The sequence below is a fragment of the Cetorhinus maximus genome, chromosome 3 (assembly GCF_964194155.1).
Source record: "Cetorhinus maximus chromosome 3, sCetMax3.hap1.1, whole genome shotgun sequence".
NCBI classification, from domain to species: Eukaryota; Metazoa; Chordata; class Chondrichthyes; order Lamniformes; family Cetorhinidae; genus Cetorhinus; species Cetorhinus maximus.
This window is the reverse complement of record NC_135881.1, coordinates 78,249,115-78,270,030: the sequence shown is the minus strand read 5'-3', so window position 1 is coordinate 78,270,030 and position 20,916 is coordinate 78,249,115. Positions and strand designations below refer to the sequence as shown.

General features: G+C 42.3%; 1 protein-coding gene across 1 annotated transcript in view; it reads right to left on the bottom strand.

Moving 5' to 3' along the window:
- The window catches only part of LOC144678739 (contactin-associated protein-like 2), a 2,328,914-nt gene that overhangs the window by 828,143 nt on the left and 1,479,855 nt on the right, over positions 1-20,916 (bottom strand). The gene's annotated exons all lie outside the window — the stretch shown is intronic.

Sequence of the window (20,916 nt, the reverse complement as noted above, 5' to 3'; positions counted from 1 at the left end):
ATCTAATCATGACATTTAAAATATAAAAGGATTTGACAGTGTAAAGACAGAGGCCGGAATTTTACGCTGGCGGGATTTTACAATTCCAATGAAGGCAATGGACTTTTGAACGGTTTTCCGCATTTAATTCTCCCCCATATGTTGTTCAAAAGACAATCTGTCAAAATAACCAGAGCCTCGGGCAGCAGTCCTCTGGTCCCATCTACAGTAATTCCAAAATAGATTGCTGGCTTTTAAAACAGCAAGGAGAAATTAACAGATATCAAACATTTTCTCTCCTTTTTGGTTCCTGTGAGGGTCATTTATAACTAAGATGTAATTAGGCAACTCATGTACTGCCACTTTGGCCTCGGATCTGCTGTTAGGAGGGCGCTGGAACATGGCTCATCCATCCATTTCCTCCCTCTCTGTCAGGAAATTACATATCTACACTTAACATGGTCAAGATCAGGAATTCAGAATTCAAAAAAATAAAAACCTCCTTTCTGTTATTCCAAGGTATGTTGCATTGATAAACCAAGAGAAACAAAAAATGAAAATGCTTGGGTGTACATTAAATGACAGATGGAGTGCAAAGAAAATCTAGTTGTAAGGATCACTAGAGAGGAGGGTCACGTAAACAAGGATAAATAGCAACAACAAGGGAGCCCGCAAAGTAGCCCAAAGAAGATAGAGGAAAACAGAGGGTAAAATGTCAGACAGTGACAGAATAGAAATAGTACGAAAGGAAAGGGAAAAGGGATGAGGAAAGAACAAGAAATAGAGATGAAAATAAGAGAGAAAGAGAGTGCACATGCATGCATGGGCATGAATGAAAAAGTTAGCGAGGTAATGACATATAGTTTTATTGTTTTCACATCTAGCCACAAATGAAAGAAAATGAATTATAGAACAGTTGTTGGACACTGCAGCTTTAACAACCAACAAAGCAAATGCAATGATAACTTCTGAATAACTTTGACAACTAGAAATATAGACGAGCCTTCATCTCACAATTCAGAGTATAACATGCAAATAATGTATTAAGCCACTTGCATTATAAACTTCCAAACAAATAGATTAGGTGAAAGAGATTAGAAGTGCATATTTGATTTTATAATATAATGCATCAATAAATTATATACTAAGGGGATAAATTCTGACTATGCTCTTACAACAAATTTATAGTTCATCGAGAGCAGCGCAACATTTCACAAGCTTATGGTGTTTGCTATGATGAAACAATCAGAAGGTTAATTATTTTATTTTGTTTTTCAATACAGGAAAATTAAGGATTGCAAAATTCAAGTAATTATGCCTCTACCAAGTACATGAAAAGCAGAGCCATTATTGACGACAGAAATTCTCTAATATGTAAGTGTTAAGCCTTGGGATTAGAATATCTGTGGGGGAAATGCCAAACATTTGGCTAAATATCCAAGCACAATGTTCTGAAGATCTGCTCATTGTTGCTAAGAGTCTATTTGCTTAATTGGGAGTCTAAATTATGAAGACCCTCTTTCTTTTCTGTTTTATTTTTGTAGGTATTCCAAAATACACTCATCTTTTCCAGTTGTATACTTTTGTTTCTTTCAACTCTTGTTCTCCCACCTTTCTCCCAATTCTCCCCTGCTCTCAAAGATGTTAGCTCTTGCGATGGTAAAGTTCCATTAGTACCTGCAGTCCTTCAACACTCTGCTCAAGTGATCTTTCTTCATATATCAATTTAGGCAGTGAAAGTCAAAAGTCTATTTAACCATGGAAGGGCATCACAGCCAAGCATTATCATAACTTTGGCAAATGTCCATACTTTGCCAAAGGAAACACTTGATTCTGATCAGGAGGAAGAGCACCAGCTAATTTATCATCCGTTGCTTGTTCTGCAGTGCTAGCCAATTGTAGTGTTCCAGCTGCTGTTCCAGGTGGGATCAGTTAACTCATTCCAGACGAGAAATCAAATTTGGGACTCAGAGGATGTTTGGGTCAGTATCACACTTGGCAGTGCATGCCATCCTTCTCTTTCTTGTCAAACATGAGAACTATTTCTAACCAGGTTATTGAGAATGGAATGGGAAGTGCTCTGTTGAAGTTAAGGAACTGAGAAAGATGGGAGAGAGGTTGAGTTAGCACTGTAACTATGTAGAGGTTTATCATTTTCAAAAAGTTTGGTTCTACTACCAGCACTGGGAGATAGAAAAGTAGCTTGATGCAGGAATTGAAAGTCAGATGACTTGGAGAGAGTAGTGGCGGACATCTACAAATGAGCAATTACAATGGATTCTAATTTCATGTATTGGATTCATTACCTGTTCTCAAGGGCCCAAAATTCCTCTTTTAATGAAAATTGAAAGAATAATTTTTTACATGATTATTGGCTCCCTAATGACATCGCTGGCACCTGCAACTTTTAATCAAGCAATTTTCCAGAATGTGATTCTGTTATAGAGGGGATACAAATTACAGAGAAAAAGCAGGTTTTTAAAGTTTTTTTTTGTTAAGAGAAGGGACTCCCCTAGCATCTGTGCACAATCATTAAAAAATCTAACACAATTGATATTTCCCAGAAAGAGCATCGTTATACAACCATCAACATGCTAGTGGGTGGAGGAAGATGGAAACGAATTGCCATCGGAACATGTCGTACAGCATGGGTAGCATTAGCACAGTGCATTGTGACTCACTGCAACAGATGTTTTGTTTGGTGTTTAAAGTCCAATTACATACATGCACATATTGTTCTCCACATTCCTGTCATTAGTAAGTTGGTCCAATAATGTTTAAATGTAAGAAATGTAAATATAATTAAAAGAAATAGGAGCATCAGAAATCAGCCATTCAACAAGATCATAGCTGATTTTCTGCCTGAAGTCCACCTTCCCGCACTATCCCCATGGGCGGAATCTTATGCGGCAGGGGAGGGGCATAAAATGTGGTAAGCCGTTCAAAAGTCCATTGACTTCAGTGGGACCGGAAAATCCTGCTGGTGGGAAGGGCTGTAAAATTTCATCCCATATCCCTTAATTCCCTTAGTACCCAAAAATCTATCAAAGGTCATCCTTCTTGAATATACTCAATGATTAAGCATCCAGAGCTCTCTGGGGTAGAGACTTCTAAAGATTCACAACCCTTTGAGTGAAGAACTTTTTCCTCATCTCAGTCTTAAATAGCTGACCTTTTATTCTGAGACTTTGACTCTGCTTTCTAGATTTCCCAGCTAGACAAAACATCTTCTCAGCATTTACCCTGTCAAGCCTCTTAAAAATTTTATGAAATTAGACTACCTCTCATTCTTCTAAGCTCCAGGCAATATAGGTCCGGTTTACTCAATCTCCCCTCATAGGACAATCCTCTCATCACAGGAACCAGTCTGTGAACCTTTGTTACACTTTCTTTAGGGCAAGTATGCTTTTTTTAGGTAAGATGACCAGAACTGCAAACAGTACTCCAGATGTGGCCTCACCAATGCCATGTATAATTGTAGTAAGATTTATTTACTCTCATATTCCTTTGTAACAAGGGCTAATGTTCCATTTGCCTTCCTAATTGCTTGCTCTACCTGCCTGTTAACTTGCAGTGATTCACATACAAGTCCCTCTGATTGAAAACATTTCCCAGGCTCTCAGCGTACAAAAAAATAAATTTGTTTTTCTTACTTGACCTACCAAAGTGGATAACTTCACCACATTGTATTCCATCTGCTATGTTCTTGCCTACTCACCCAAACTGTCTATATTTTTTGCATTCTCCTCACCACCTACTTTCCCAACTAACGACATATTGTCAACAAATATCTCTAGAAATTAAATGACACTATTGAATATTTACACCCTGGAAATAAAAATTGCTATGATCAAAATACACTAAGAATGTTGCAAGGGAATGTGCTGATTTCTGTTTTCATCCATATAAAATGCTTTGGAATGCATTTGGTGAAAATGCTTTGTTCACAATAAGACGCAAAAAATTTTGTGGAGCACAATAGCATATTACAATTATTGCTTCACTTCAGAGCTGGTTTCAAAATCTAGCTTGTTGCATCAGTAGCTATGACAAACTGTAAGAGAGTGCTACTAATAAATGTCAAACTTCAGCAAATTTTTGTTATTCTTTCACGTGATGTTGGCATCACTGGCTAGGTCAGCATTTATTGCCTATCTCTAATTGCCCTTGAGAAGGTGGTGGTGAACCACCAAGCTAGGGTAAGGAAATCCTGGGCCTTAATATTTCGGATGGTGGGGTTTCCCTTTCCACCATCCAGAATCCCCGCTGACTCTGACTGCCCTGCAGCCATTTCACGCTTGAATGAGTGTCAGTTGGCTGCAGGCAGGTATTCCACCCTCACTCGGGAGCAAGTCACGCCTTAAAGACCTGCTGGCTGATCTGATTGGCCGGCAGCTCTCTAGTCCCTACGGTGAAAGGAGTTGCAGTGGACAGAAGAGAAAATGCTTCAACATGCCAGAGCCTAAGTCCCGGGACCAGGCGACAAGGTAAGTTTTGGGAATCTGAGGGTGGGAAGGGCAGGGAAGGCCTGTGGGGCGGGGGGAGGTGGGTTTCCCCCACACCCGGGAAATCCTCCCGCTAGCCTAAAATTTGAGGTTAGCAGGAAACGGCCCTTATGTGGCCACTTAAGAGCCTCAATTGGGGCAAGGGCAGGCGGCCCGTCCGATGCCTTGCCTGCTCCAGCTTAAAATCGTTGCGAGGTCGGGATGGGTGGGAACCCAGAGGGAATCCCGTTCCTCCCAGAAGGAAAAAACAGTTCAGACCAGCATTCTTATTTCCCAGTTTTAACTGTTTTTTTCCTTCTGGGCTTCAATTTCATGCTCCCCAACCCCCCCTCCCTGCCCTTGTCTAAAAAGTCACTGGTGGGGGAGCATGAAATTCAGGCCTTGGAATAGAACCTAAACTTAACTTTTCGCAGCAAACAATTTAACTTAATCCACAGCTGGCAGATTTTTCAGATCACAAGTGAGTTAAATCAGTAAAAGCCTGCTCGAAAATAAAACAGGTTTTACCTAGTATTGGATTGCAAATCTTCAAAAACTGATTCCCTGATATCAAGGAGTCCACTTGCTCTATTTGAGAGCTCACCTGACCATGTCAGACTCCACAGAGTAAATTACATTTCCCCATCAAATTCCCACAACCCTTCATTCTGCTGTCCAATCTAAGCTTGAATGTTGATATAGTTTCTGCCTCAATCAGTGACCCCAGAAGAGAATTTCACATCTTCACAACTGTCTGTTTAAGAAGATATTCTTGCTCCGTGTTCAAAATATCTTCCATTTAATCTTGTATCAATGCTCCCTCAAACTGAAACCTTCAACTACTGGAAACAGTGTGCTTATATCTGTCTTATCCCACCTTCTATAATTTTAAACACATTTATCTGCATTGCTCTAACAAAAATACTTTCAAATCTTTCTCTTTATGTGTACTTTCTTATACCAGACAGCACAGTAGTCAAACTGCATTTTTAGTTAATTTCTTTCATATTCAATAATCTTTTCACCAGCACTGCATACATTTAAAATGAAAATGGAAACAAAAAAATCAAAAGTCATTTACCTGAAATATTGGCCAGGATTTTCCCGATTAGTGGTGAGTCCCAAATTAAGAATGGCAAGCTGGCTCTCCACACTGCCGGCCCAATCAGAGGGCAGGCAGATTGGCAGGCTCGGCAGCGCCACCAAAAGAGGTGGCCACTTCTGAGGTTGCAAACAGAACACGAGGGAACCTCCATTTTGAAGCACCCTTACAGGTGGGGTAAAAAATTTGTTCCTGTGCTAGGATCAGGCAAACAGGCCCTGGTGGTCGGAAGGGAAACCCATCAAGTGGCAATATTGTGGTCAAGGTGTGGCAACCTTTTGAATCAAGGAACCCCTCTTTGGGCCATGAAGACTCCGAATGCAATTTCCCCCCTAACCGGGGAACTACTGGGAGGGGCACCTCCATGCCGTCAGTGACCTGAGAAGATTCAATTCAATTCAATATAAATTTTACAGTCCTTCAAAAATTCATTGTGGGTACATTGCTTGTTCATTGAAAATCACAAATAAATGAATAATTAATAATAAAGAAGAAAAATTACATCGTCATAAAAATCTAACACTGATTAAATATATTTAAAAAGCTGCAAGGAACAAGGGAGGGGAAGATCAGAGAGGGGATGAGAGAGAAGGAGAATAAATGGAAGGGAAAAGTGAAGAGATGAAGATGGAGAGAGAAAGAAAGAGAGCGATAGAAAGTGGAAGATGCAGAAAGGGGCAAATTAATCCTATCATAAATGTCCCTCAATTGGGTCTTTTAATTGCCTTAATTGGTCACACACCTTTGGTTGGCAGGCAGCCAATCACCTTTCTTTCCTACTACTGGTAAAGTGGCCCAGCATTGGGAAAGCACAGAGAGTCCTCCCTACACACTCCCCAGCATTTTTCTGGTCCCCACCTCCTATCCTGCCACCCTGGGGCCAGTAAAATCTCACCTATTAACTTTCTCTCACCACAGATATTGCCTGATCAACTGAGGGGTTCTAGCTTTATCTGTTTTATTCCAGATTTTCAGCATTTGCAGTACTTTGCTTTTGTTTTACTTTATATATTTGTTAGGTAATAGAGATAGTTTAAGCAAGTTATATTTGTATTTGTGGGTGTTAGGAATGAGTTTTAGCTTTAAATTTTTAGTTTGGTTTGTATTTCTGTATCTGTGTGATAAGAAAGGTCAAATGGAGTTTTAGTTTCACTTTAAAAGGCTGCTTGCATTTCTAATGAGAAGTTTATGACTCCTATAAATTAAAAGTAAACACACAAAAGTAGAAAGAATAGTGCTGTTGCCTAGAACTAGGGGGCCAGATAGGCAGGCTTTTCCCACAGACACACAGAACTAAATAAACAACAGTTTTAAGTTCAGTTGAAGCCAGGACCCTAGAGAGACTGGACACTGGGAGAGGGAACTGCCAATTTCCCAAAAGATTTAAAAGGTCCTAAGTGAGGTAAAACCCCAAAAATCCAGCAGAGTGGAAGAGGGGAAAGTCCAAAGGAGACCTTGTAGCTAAAGGAAGGACAGGAGCCTGGGAAAAGGTCCTGCTAAGTGAAGTTAAGAGTGAGGAGCAAAGAGAAAGGCTCCAAGCTTTTGATTTAAAGTGAGAACACTTGCAAGAGGCAAGAAGATTCAAAGAGACAACTGAAGGTCTGTAATTCTTTGCTATGGGTATGTGAAGCAGTGGTGTACTGTTAAGGCTGAGTTGGCGAGAGACTGTGCATGGAAGACAGCTTGAATGCATGTGGTAACCCGGGGAAGAACATAAGAACTAGGAGCAGGAGTAGGCAATTCAGCCCCACGAGCTTACCCCACCATTCATTACAATCATGGCTGATCTCATTTCAGTCTCAACTCCAATTTCCCGCCCCCTCTCCATAACCTTTCAACCCATTACTAATTAAAAATCTGTCTATCTCCTCCTTAAATTTATTCAGCTTCCCAGCATCCACTGCACCCTGAGGTAGTGAATTCCACAGATTCACGACCCTTTGAGAAAAGTAATTCCTCCTCATCTCTGATTTAAATCTACCATCCCTTAGCCTAAAACTATGGCCTCTCATTCTAGAATGTCCCACAAGGGGAAACATCCGCTCCACGTCTACTTTGTCTATCCCCTTTAGCATCTTATATACCTCAATTAGATCTCCTCTCAACCTTATAAATGCGAGCGAGTATTGGCCTAAACTGCTTAATCTCTCCTCATAAGACAAACCCCGCATCTCTGGAATCAATCTAGTAAACCTCCTCTGAACTGCCTCTAATGCAACTACATCCTTCCTCAAGTAAGGGGACCAAAACTGTGCACAGTACTCCAGGTGTGGTCTCACCAATGTCTTGTACAGTTGCAACAACACTTCCCTATTTTTATGCTCTACTCCTTTAACAATAAATGCCAAAATTCCATTTGCCTTCCTTATTACCTGCTGTACCTGCATACTAGCTTTCAGCGACTCATGCACGAGGACACCCAGATCCCTTTGCACTGAAGCATTCTGAAGTTTCTCGCCATTTAAATAATAAGTCACCTTTTTATTCTTCCGACCAAAATGGATAACCTCACACTTATCTACGTTAAACTCCATCTGCCAAATTTTGGCCCATTCACCTAACCGGCCATCTCCATTTGTAAATTTCTTATTTCTTCATTGCAACTTACTTTCCCACCTATTTTGGTGTCATCTGCAAATTTAGCTATAGTACCTTCTATCCCTGAATCCAAGTCATTAAAATAGATTGTAAATAGTTGGGGTCCAAGGACCAAACCCTGTGGCGCCCCGCTAGTTACAGCTTGCCATCCAGAAAAATACACATTTATCCTGACTCTCTGCTTTCTGTTGGTTAGCCAATCCTCTATCCAAGCTAATATATTACACCTAACTCCGTGTGATCTTATCCTGTGTATTAATCTTTTGTGCAGCACCTTATCAAAGGCCTTCTGGAAGTCCAGATATACTACATCTACAGAATCCCCATTATCCACTTTGCTCGTCACATCTTCAAAGAACTCTAGAAAATTAGTTAAACACGATTTACTCTTCCTAAAACCATGCTGACTCTGATGGATTGCATTTTGACTTTCCAAATGCCGCATTACTACTTCCTTAATAATGGATTCCAACCATTTCCCAAGGACAGACGTTAAACTAACTGGTCTATAGTTTCCTACTTTCTGCATCCCCCCTTTTTGAATAAGGGCGTTATATTAGCCCTTTTCTAATCCACTGGAACCTTTCCAGAATCCAGGGAATTTTGGAATATTATCGCCAATACATCCACTATCTCCACTGCCACTTCCTTTTAGACCCTGGGATGTAGGCCATCAGGTCTTTGGGACTTGTCACTCTTTAATCCCAATAATGTGCTCAGTACTTTTTCTCTAGTGATGGTGATTGTTCTAAGTCCCTCCTTCTCTATATCCTCTGCACTACCTGTTACTATTGGGGTGGTACTAGTGTCCTCCACTGTGAAAACTGAGGCAAAATATTGATTAAGCGTCACTGCCATTTCTGCATTCCCCACTATTAACTCCCCAGTCTCGTGCTCCAAGGGACCAACATTCACTTTAGCTACCCTCTTTCCTTTTATATACATGTAGAAGCTATTGCTATCAGATTTTACATTTTGCGCTAGTTTTCTTTCATAATTTACCTTTGGTCTTTTAATTATTTTTTTAGTAACCCTTTGTTGATCTTAAAAAGTTTCCCAATCTTCAAGCCTGCCACTGAACCTTTGCAAATTGGTATCCCTTAGTTTTTGCCTTTAAGTTATCTTTAACTTCCTTGCTTAGCCATGGGTGCTTTTTCCCCCTTCTATTATCTTTCTTCCTCATTGGATATATTTTACTTGGGAGGAATTGAATATCTCCTTAAATATCTGCCACTGTTCATCAACTGTCCTACCTTGTAGTCTTCCTGCCCAGTCCACTAGGGCAAAATCTGCCCTCATACCTATGTAGTTACCTTTGTTTAACTCCAGAACACTAGTATGGGACTCAAGTTTCTCTCTCTCAAACTGAACTTGAAATTCCAGCATGCTATGATCACTCTTCCCCAGAGGATCCTTTACTATGAGATCATTAATTAATCCCATCAAAACCAAATCCAGAATAGCCTGCTCCCTGGTTGGTTCCACAACATATTGCTCCAGGAAACAATCTCTAATACACTCTGTGAACTCTCCCTCAAGGCTACCCTTGCCAGTTTGATTAGTCCAGTCTATATACATATTAAAATCACCCATGGTTATTGCCGTGCCTTTCTTACATGCTCCCAGTATTTCCTGGTTTATACTGTGCCCTACTGCTAAACTACTGTTTGGGGACCTATAGGTTATTCCCACCAGGGACTTCTCTCCCTTGCTGTTTCTTATTTCTACCCAGACTGACTCTACGTCTTGCTCTCCAGTGCCTATATCATTCCTCACTATAGCACTGATCCCTTCCTTTACTAACAAAGCTACACCACCTCCTTTTCTTTCCTGCCCATCCTTCCAAAACACTGAGTACCCTTGGATATTCAACTCCCAAACCTGTTCTCCCTGAACATCAGAAGGAGAGTTTGAAACCCTGGAGGTGAATCCTTGTGGAAGGTGTCTGAGAAAAAACGGCAGTTTGGGAGCAGATTCCAAGCCGAGGTTTTGGAGAGTGGAGATTGGAAACCCTCGCGTGAAGGACAGAGTTCAGTGAAACTGGTTGGTTCACGGTGTGACAAGCGTCTGGGAGGAGTTGAGGAGCGATCCATAGCATCTGGCTAAGGTGACATCTGTTACCTGGTTTTAGAATGTGGTGTGTCTGACCACAGGGTGCCACAGGTGTACATGGGCTGTGTATTTACTAAGAGTATTAAAGTATAAGATAGGTTTTGTAACTTGTGTTAGCGTTACAAATTTGTATATATCTGTAAAGGTCTGGTTGTGGGTGAAGGGTTATTGTAATATAGTTAATCTTTTCTTGATGAATGAATATTTTAATCTTTTGTAAAAAGTTGATCAGCTGACTCCTGTGGCACTGTTCAGTAGCTACTCTCCACATATCTACACAAGCAAATAAAAGTTAGGATCTATCAGGCTGGGTTCCTCCCTGGGCTCAGGCTTGTCCAGGTGCAATCTCAGCTGGGGATCATAACATATTTAATCCAATACCAAATATTAATATCGATAAAAATAACTTCTAAAATAGCTTGGAGAACAATTCTTCAACGTGCCCCTTTTCAATCTTCAGATACAATTCAATAATTTCTAAAACAAGATTTCTTAAGAGCTCTGAATAATTGTTTCAGTTGGTGTTTATCATATTACTAAATGTCGCGGCTCTTCATTAGTTCAACTCCTGCAGTTTACAATATGCAATTAATGCGCTGTTCTTTTAAATTGTTAAGCAATGATGCCTGAGCTGACAACGTTGATCCAAAATGTCAACTTACTGTCAATTTTATTTCGTTTCAGAATAGGTTTCATAGAGTCAAAGGGGCATTTTCGCATAGGAAGAGGCCATTCGGCCCATCAACTCTGTGCCTTTGAGCTATTCAGTCAGATCCAATCCCCAGCTCTATCCCCTTAGCCCTGCAAGTTAATTTGCTCAAGAATGTGAGAGCATAAGAAATAGAAGGAGGAGTATGCCATTCTCAGCCATTCTCTTTGATCATGGCTGACATTCGGCTTCAACACCACTTTCCCACCTTCTCCCCATTTCTCTTGCTTCTCCAAGTGACCAAATATCTATCTCAGCCTTAACTATATTCAACAATGAAACATCTTCAACCCTCTAGGCTAGAGAATTCCAAAACTTCACAACCCTTTAAGTGAAATAATTTCTCCTCATCTCATTCCTAAATGATTGGCCCCTTATTCTAAGAATGTGCGTATGTGTTCTAGATTCCCCAGCCAGGGGAAACAATCTCTCAGTGTCTACTCTGTCAAGCCCCTTCAGAATCTTGTAGGTTTCAATGAGGTCACCTCTTATTCTTCTAAATTCCAGAGGATATAAGCCCAGTTTACTCAGCCTCTCACCATAGGACAACACTCCCATCCCAATCTAATTAACTTCTGCTGTACTGCCTCCAATGCAAATGTATCCTTCCTTAACTATAGAGACCAAAGCTGCACACAGTATTCCAGATATGGTCTCACAGGACCCTGTGCAATTGTAGAAAAACATATTTATTCTTGTACTCCAATCCCCTTGCAATTAGGGCCAACATGGCATTTTTCTGCCTAATTGCTTGCTGTATCTGCATGCTAACTTTCTGTGTTCCTTGCCTGAGCATACTCAAGTCCCTCTGAACATCAACATTTACAAGTTTCATGCCTATTCTGAAAACAAAATCTGTTTTGCTCTTTTTATTACAGCCTCACACTTCCGCACATAATACTCCATCGGCCACCTTGTTGCCTACTCACTTAACCTGCCCAAACTTCTTTGCAGCCTCTTCCTCACAGCTTGCATTTCCACATAGCTTTGCATCATCAGTAAACTTAGATACATTACTCTCTGTCTCTTCATCTAAGTCATTAATATAGATTGTAAATAACTGAGGCCCCAGCACTGGTCCTTGTTCACTCAACTAGTTATAGCCTGCCAACTTGAAAATGCCCCATTTGTGCTTGCTCTCTGCTTCCTGTCTGTTAAGCAATTCTCTATCCATGCTAATATATTACCCCCAACTCCATGAGCCCTTATCTTGGATATTAATCTTTTGTGTGGAACTGTATCGAATGTCTTTTGGAAATCTAAGTATACTACAGCTACTGGTTCCCCTTTATCTACCCTACTAGTTACATCCTCAAAAAACTCTAATCAATTTGTCAAGTGCCATCTTTGTAATTTAGTAGAAGTACTGTGTTTTTGACCACAAATATGCTTCACAGCAGCATTGGTATGATAAAAACCTATTTCAATGACCTCCACCACCATTGGAATTAATGCTTACTGGGCGTAACCTTCTAACCTGAGTCCCTGCTGGAATGGTGAGACCATTTTCAATTTGCATACCTAACTGCTGTTTTTTCCCAGAGCAAACTAATACTCAGCCAACCTCTGGGTTTCCTGACCAATCAGGGAGGGTAGGTGGTATGACTGTCTAAGCAACAATGAAGGATTTCTATTTAAAGGACCCCAGCAGAACTCACAACAGCAGCACTGCTTGCAGGGAAACAATCCAGCATGAGGGAGAAAAGAGCTGCAGCATGGAAAGGGAACATGGAAACGCTGTCTTCTAGTTGAAAGACTTGTCCCTGCAGCTGGTGATTCCAGCAGTGAGGGCACAGAGACAATTGCTCTTGCAGATAGCTGGCACAAACATGGCCTCCCATCTGCGCTGTAACCATTTTAACAGATTCTGACACTCAAACTCACTCTCAATGGTTTGCCCTCTCACGATCATTCCTCACAGTCACCTTCCTCAAATATCTACCCTCCATCCTCAGCAGTTAACTCTTCACACTCCTAGCTTAGTCTTTTTTCATTGCAGGAGAAGAGAGCCAGAGCTCCAGGGACAGGCAGAGAATCAGGGGAGTACCTGCAACCATGGCCCTTCTGACTTCATTGGAGAAAGAAACACTTGAGATTAGCAGGGTGGCAAAAGTAGTGGCAGTTGCCAATGGAGGGATGGAGGTTGCACTGAGACCTTAACACAGCATTAGATATTACACTGACACTTGGCACTGAACTGTCACTCATTGTTGGGAAGATGTCACTATAACATTAAATGTCATGATTTTCAGTACACTAACTTGGAGCCCCATTTGTTTTTTATTCATTCACGGGTTGTGGAAGCCACTGGCTAGTCCAGCATTTATTGCCCATTCTTAGTTGCCCTTGAGAAGGTGGTGATGAGCTGCCTTCTTGAACCGCTGCATACCATTTTGTGTAGGTACATCAACAGTGCTGTTAGGAAGGGAGTTCCAGGCTTTTGACCAGCAACATGAAGGAACGGCAATTTATTTCCAAGTCAGGATGGTGACTGGCTCGGAGGGGAACTTCGAGGTGGTAGTGTTCCTATGTGTCTGCTGCCCTTGACCTTCTAGATGGTGCTGCTGCTGGCATGCCCTCCTGCACTCTACATTGAACCAGGGACGATCCCCTGGCTTAGTGGTAATGGTAGAGTCGGGAACATCCCGGGCCATGAGGTTACACATTATGGTTGAGTATAACAATGAGTGACAGTATAGTACCAAGTGCCAGTGTCATATCTAATGCTGTGTTAAGATCTCATGCAACCCCCATCCCTCCATTGGCAACTACTACTACTTTTGCCACCCTGCTGATCTCAAGTGCTTCTTTCTCCATCGAGGTCAGAGGGGTTATGGTTGTAGGTCCTCCCCTGATTCCGTGCCTCTCCCTGGAGTTCTGGCTTACTTCTCTTGAAGCCAACAGCATCTCATGGTTCTCCTGTCTTGAGTTGCTAGATCTGTTCAAAATCTATCCCATTTAGTACAGTGGTAGTGCCACACAACATGATGGAGAGTGTTCTCAATGTGAAGACGGGACCTCGTCTCCACAAGGACTGTGCGGTGATCACTCCTACCGATGCTGTCCTGGAGAGCTGCATATATGGCAGGCAGGTTTGTGAGGATGAGGTATTGTATGTTTTTCTCTCTTGGTGGTTCCCTCGCCACCTGCAGCAGACCCAGTCTAGCAGCTGTGTCATTTAGGACTCGGCCAGCTCAGTCTATAGTAGGTCTACTGAGCCACTCTTTGTGATGAACATTGAAGTCCCCCAACTGGAGTATATTCTGTGTCCTTGCCATCCTCAGTGATTCCTCCAAGTGGTGTTCAACATGGAGGAGCACTGATTCATCAGCTGGCGGTGCGGGGGAAGCACTGTATGTGGAATTCTGCCGGACGGTTCCTTGCCCATGTTTGACTTGATGTCTGAGACTTCATGGGGTACAGAGTCAATATTGAGCACTCCCAAGGCAGCTCGCTCCTGACTGTATACCATTGTGCCACCACCTCTGCTGGGTCTGTTCTGATGATGGGACAGGACATACTCATGGATGGTGATGGTGGTATCTGGGACATTGTCTGTAAGGTATGATTCTGTGAGTATGACTATGTCATACTGTTGTTTGGCTGGTCTGTGAGATAGCTCTCCCAATGTTGGCACTAGTCCCCAGATGCTAGTAAGGAGGATTTTTCAGGGTCAACAGCGCTGAATTTTCCGCTGTTGTTTCCGGTGCCTAGGTCAATGCTGGGAGGTCCGTCCGGTTTCATTTCACGTGGGTTCAGCACTAACACGTATCTTCCATCACTCAGGTACTTGGGTACATTGCCAGTGCTAGCAAAGGAGATGAGGGAGGAGTTCAAGGAGTCTTCCTAGGAGGACCAGCATTCTAAGGATATGAGTCATTTCATCAAATGACTCCTGCACATCCACCACCAACACAGATACACACATCTTGATGGGATCAGCTTCTCAAATAGATAGAATGGAACGTGGTGAGGAGCAAGGCACATGTGAGGAAGAGCAGGTTCTGGAGACAGAGACAGTAGTGAAGAGTCCCTGTCAGAGGGTGCAGGACCTCCAAGCTCTGCCTAGCTGCACACCGTTGTTGAACCTTGGGGGTCATTGAGAAAAGGAAACTCATGGAGCAGCAACAGGAAATGTGTGTGTTTCTGTCACACCCTGGGAGAGAGATTGAAGGAGTCTATCTCTAGCATGAGTGTCATGATCACAGAATCACAGAGTGCAGAAGAGGCCCTTCGGCCCATCGTGTCTGCACCGACATCTGAGAAACACCTGACCTACCTACCTAATCCCATTTACCAGCACTTGGGCCATAGCCTTGAATGGCATGACGTGCCAAGTGCTCATCCAGGTACTTTTTAAAGGATGTGAGGTAACCTGCCTCCACCACCCTCCCAGGCATTGCATTCCAGACCGTCACCACCCTCTGGGTAAAAACATTTTTCCTCACATCCCTTCTAAACTTCCTGCCCCTCATCTTGAACTTATGTCCCCTTGTGACTGACCCTTCAACTAAGGGGAACAGCTGCTCCCTATCCACCCTGTCCATGCCCCTCATAATCTTGTACACCTCAATCAGGTCGCCCCTCAGTCTTCTCTGCTCCAATGAAAACAACCCAAGTCTATCCAACCTCTCTTCATAACTTAAATGTTTCATCCCGGCCAACACCCTAGTGAATCTCCTCTGCACCCCCTCCAGTGCAATCACATCCTTCCTATAATGTGGCGACCCAGAACTGCACACAATACTCCAGCTGTGGCCTCACCAAGGTTCTATACAACTCCAACATGACCTCCCTACTTTTGTAACCTATGCCTCGATTGATAAAGGCAAGTGTCCCATATGCCTTTTTCACCACCCCACTAGTGTGCCCCTCTGCCTTCAGAGATCTATGGACACACACTCCAAAGTCCCTTTTTTCCTCAGAACTTCCTAGTGTCATGCTGTTCGTTGAATACTTCCTTGTCAAATTACTCCTTCCAAAGTGTATCACCTCACACTTTTCAGGGTTAAGTTCCATCTACCACTTATCTGCCCATTTGACTATCCCGTCTATATATTCCTGTAGCCCAAGACACTCAACCTCACTATTAACTGCCCGGCCAATCTTTGTGTCATCCGCAAACTTACTAATCCTACCCCCCACATAGTTATCTATGTCGTTTATATAAATGACAAATAATAGGGGACCGAGCACAGATCCCTGTGGTACGCCACTGGACACTGGCTTCCAGTCACTAAATCATCCTTTTGTCATCATCCTCTGTCTCCTACAACTAAGCTAATTTTGAATCCACCTTATCAAATTACCCTGTATCCCATGTGCATTTGCCTTCTTTATAAGTCTCCCATGTCGATCCTTGTCAAAGGCTTTGCTGAAATCCATCTAAACTACATCAACTGCACTACCCTCATCTACACACCTGGTCACCTCCTCAAAAAATTCAAACAAATTTGTTAGGCATGACCTCCCTCTGACAAAACCATGCTGACTATCCCTGATCAACCCTTGCCTCTCCAAGTGGCATTTGCACTGATGACCACCTCCATTAAAAGAATGGTCAACCTCATGGACAGCCAGACCACCAAATGCAGATTGGCCCATACCCATGATCTGTACACTATGGATGTCAGTTTGCACCAATCAAAGTATCACCTTGGTAACCAAACACTGCATTCACATGCAGTCAAGTGCTCTTTGGCTTTTGGTTAGCAGGGAAGCCTGAGAGAGGCGATGGAGAAATGGCTGATAGTACTGGCGACTCTTCACAATGCAGCTCTATTACATTGCCCTTGCCATCCCCCCACCTCCCATCCACCCCACAACCGATAGAGCTGGACATCTTGTGTCCTGCCCTGATGACCGAGTCTGCATCTGCACAGATGCATACGGGGCAGTTTTTGGTGTGATCCTCACAGGCTCCAAAGCTCAGAGGAAGACCGCCACCGGCATCTTGTGTCAGAGCAGGAAAATGAGCAACCTGCTTTTAGCTCTGCTGAAGCCACAGGAGCAGCACAAAGTAAAAGGAATAGAAAGTGTATGAGGAAACGATCTTAGGGAAAGGGAATCACTTCAGTGATTTCAACATTGTTAGTATTCCACTGATGCTTTTTGTTTCAATGAAAGAATGACTATTTCTGAAGTACGCATTGTCACAGCCTCTACTTTGTTGGATCCCCATTGATTTGGTCAGATTAATTGTAATGGATGGCATGAGCAGCTTCGACGAGGAAGTAAGGTTGTGAATGTGATGGGTGGCTAGGTGGCTGTAAGGAAGAGGTTTGTTGGGGTTTGCACAGGATTGTGATGAGAAGTTTCAATGCGACAAGCGGACCTCATAGGGGAAACGAGTCTGGATGAGGGTTTCTCAGGCTTTCCAGGCAGGCAGGTCTCCAGTTGCAGGTACCAGCAGCACATCAAGATGTTCACCCTCCTCCTCCAAGAACGCCGTATGCTCTATCGTTTCCTGTGGCACCAGCTCTAGTACTCTCTGCAGTGGCATGTTGTGGAGAACACAGCAGGCCACTACAATCTGGGAGTGCCATGATGAAGCACATTGATGGGCACCCCCAAATTGGTCAAGGTAGCAGAATCTCATTTTGAGCAAGCCAAGGGTTTTCTCAGTTGTGGCCCTAGTGGTAGGATGGTTCTGGTTGTACCTTTCCTGTGCCTCTGTGGTAGCACAGGTTCCTTGCTGGGGTCATCAGTCAGGTCGTGAGTGGGTATCTCTCGACCTCAAGGAGCCATCCACTGAGGCTGTCTGGTGGACAGAAGAGCTACAAAACCTGACACTGCTTAAACTTGAATGAGTAATTGCAGCTCTCTGGATACAATGTCCACACTTGCATTATAATGATGCTCTTATTCTATTCTCTTGTTGTGGCCACTTGCCAGCTACACATTAAGAGAGTGGAAGCCCTTCCGATTGACAAAAGCCCCTGGCTGTTCTGATGGCGCCTTCATTGCCACATGGGTGCAGTCGACAACCCCCTGGAAGTGTAGAAATCCTGCGAGGGAAGCAAAGTCCTCTGGGTTTTATGGCCTTAACCTTCTCAAAGTTAATATGATTGAAAGACCTCACAAACAAGATATCAGTGACCTGGCTGATGCAGTTGTGGACTGCGGGTTGAGGGATCCCAGGAAAGACCCAGGAATGAAAAACTGATTACTTTGCCAGCCTTGGCAATCCTCCTCCTGTTGGACAGAGATCTTTTTCCAAGTGGCTGCAGACATCTGCGACGTTCTTTTATTCATTTATGGGGTGTGGGCATTGCTAGCTAAGCCAGCATTTATTGCCCATCCCACCTGCCATTGAGAGTTGGTTGTGAGCTGCCTTCTTGTACCGCTGCAGTCCATGTGGTGTAGGTACACCTACAGTGCTGGAAGGGTGGGAGTTCCAGAATTTTGACCTGCTGTGAAATCCTGAGGCTTCGAAGGCACTGTTGTTCACAAAGGTTGAGGAAGCTGACCCTTGGCCTGTCGTGGGTATCATCTCCTTTGAGGTTCAGCCTCTTGTCTATCCCCTCTGTTCTGTCCAGCTGTATATGGCTGTGGAGAAGGTAATTGCTGCTTCTGTTGGAGTTACTGCCCCTGTCACTGGAACTGCAGAGCTGAAGCACGCATGTAGCATCTTCTCCTCAGAAATCCAACCAATTTCAAAATATGTAGACCCCATGTTACAGGCAATAAGGTGAGGTTACTCTCAGTGATATCCAAAGCAATTGATATAAGTTGTAAAAAGTTGCTGTCCTCAGGGAAATCAGTGAGTTTATGCTGAAAGAACAGCCTCTGTTAGTGCAGGCCTGTTCCAGTGCTTGACCCCAGGCTTGCCCATTCCACTGCTCAGATCAGGTCAGTTTCACTTTAAAATGAGTTTTCACTGTGCAATCGCCTTCCGTAACCTGGTGAGTTACAGATACAGCATTTAACCTGTGCACTATTGGGGCCCTTCAGCCATAGTACACCCAGAGGCTGGAAACTGTGAAAAACCTCTCAGGCTGTTTGTTCAACATGAAACGAGTATGGTAAAGATTAACTGTAATGTTAATGTAGTGAGTAACATACAGTACTTGGAAGAAACTTACTTGGTTTGTACCTTATATAATGTCAACCTTGAAAGGTCATGTAATGTAACTTTATAAATTTTATGAATAAAGTATATTTTTGGAAAAAAAAATACCAAAAATGACATTTAATTGCCATAATTCTCATTTTCCAGGATTTTTCCATCCCAAAAAACTCCCAAACTTCAGCAGGCTGGAAAAATTCTGAACAGTGTCTTCTTTCCATCTATCTGTTTATACCCAATGACATATATGCATGTATTTACTTATCTGTTTATCTAATGAATCTATATTTATGTCTAGTTATAGGTGCAAAGGGTTAAATTCTTCTGGTATGAGACTTTGCCTGCTAGAGTGCAAATTAAGAATTTGGTTAGTGCGACCATTGGACCCCACAGGACATTCCTTCCATTAAAACAAATGATATACACTCCAGGTAGTAAAGTTCACAGATGAAAACTGAATTCCCAATGCACCACTCTTGGTAAAGGAGATTCTTGTCAGACTACAAATATGTAAAAGCACCTCTTTGTCTGTATCTAACTGGTAGTTACAAAGACCTTCAGGACTACGTATGTGCTTTCATAGGTGATTAATATGACGAAAGTGACTTTTTGTTACAGTTGAATACCATTCAATACTGTTTGACATCATCCAATTCTTAACAATCAACTCAAAACAACATTAACCACAAACATATTTTTGTGTGTGTGACATCTAAGAATTAGAATCAAACAGTAACAAACTACAGTTCCACTGGACAGACAGAGCAGTAGCTTTCACTGGATAAATTCTCATTCTAAAGCTAAAATACAACAGCCACTATTTATTAACAAAAGTCCAAAATGATCTAAAATACTGCAGCAGGGGAGGGTAAGATTCAATAGATCTCAACAAAGTTGTATATACAATTTTGAACTTTCAGAGGCTCCCTTTTTTTTCTGTTCCCTTCTACCCTTAATACAGTACAATGTTTTTCCTGTTTTTTTCATTTTATCCCTACACACCTAGCTGACCAACAAGTAACTGTAGTTGCACTGTGATGGGATACCAGTTTTGACAACATCAAAATTAGATTACAGTGGTTAATGGAGTGTATCAGTTTTGCAATTATGTTGCTGTGTACTGGATGGCATGCAATAAATCCTGGATTAGTGTTTGATTCACATGGCATTGTACCAAAATAGTTAATAGGTTTTGGTTTTCAAGTTATGTTGTTCTTGATTTGACTTCAAGGGATGTATGTTAAACTAAACAAAACCTGAGGTTACGTTCATCACACATCACAGAATAAATGTATTTCTTATGTTAAACTGGATAGACTACAACACTGGGCTCGCAAGCAAAACTTACCATCAAGTTTTGCTGCTCCCAATCACAAGGAGCTGCAATGGACGTATTGTGTTTGCCTGTGTATTTTCCACATCCAAATAACAATCTAATTGCCTGTTAAGCTGTTTTTTCTTTATCCGTATATTTCAATATTTAATTGTTGTGAAAATATAGTTATAATTCATAGGTTTTTGAATCTAACTTTTAGTTTTAGGAATTAAGGTTTTAACATAGGATAAACAGGGGTGTCTGGTTGAGAAACTGGTCAACACAACTCTAATGCAATGCAACTCAAACAAGCCTGAGTTTATTACACTTAAAGGATAATCTGTATTTATTCAATAAGGTTGGACTTGACAGTGGGAACACTTGAACAACGGATGAGTTAACATTAAGCTTGTGGTACAGCCAGAGGGTCACCAGTTACTTCAAAAAAAATTTAAATTATGTATGTAGCTTCCAGATGAATTAAGGCCCGGCCAGTGTGACGTCCTCCAGGAAGCCCTATGCGCTCCCTGTGCAGGGGGGGGCGGGATT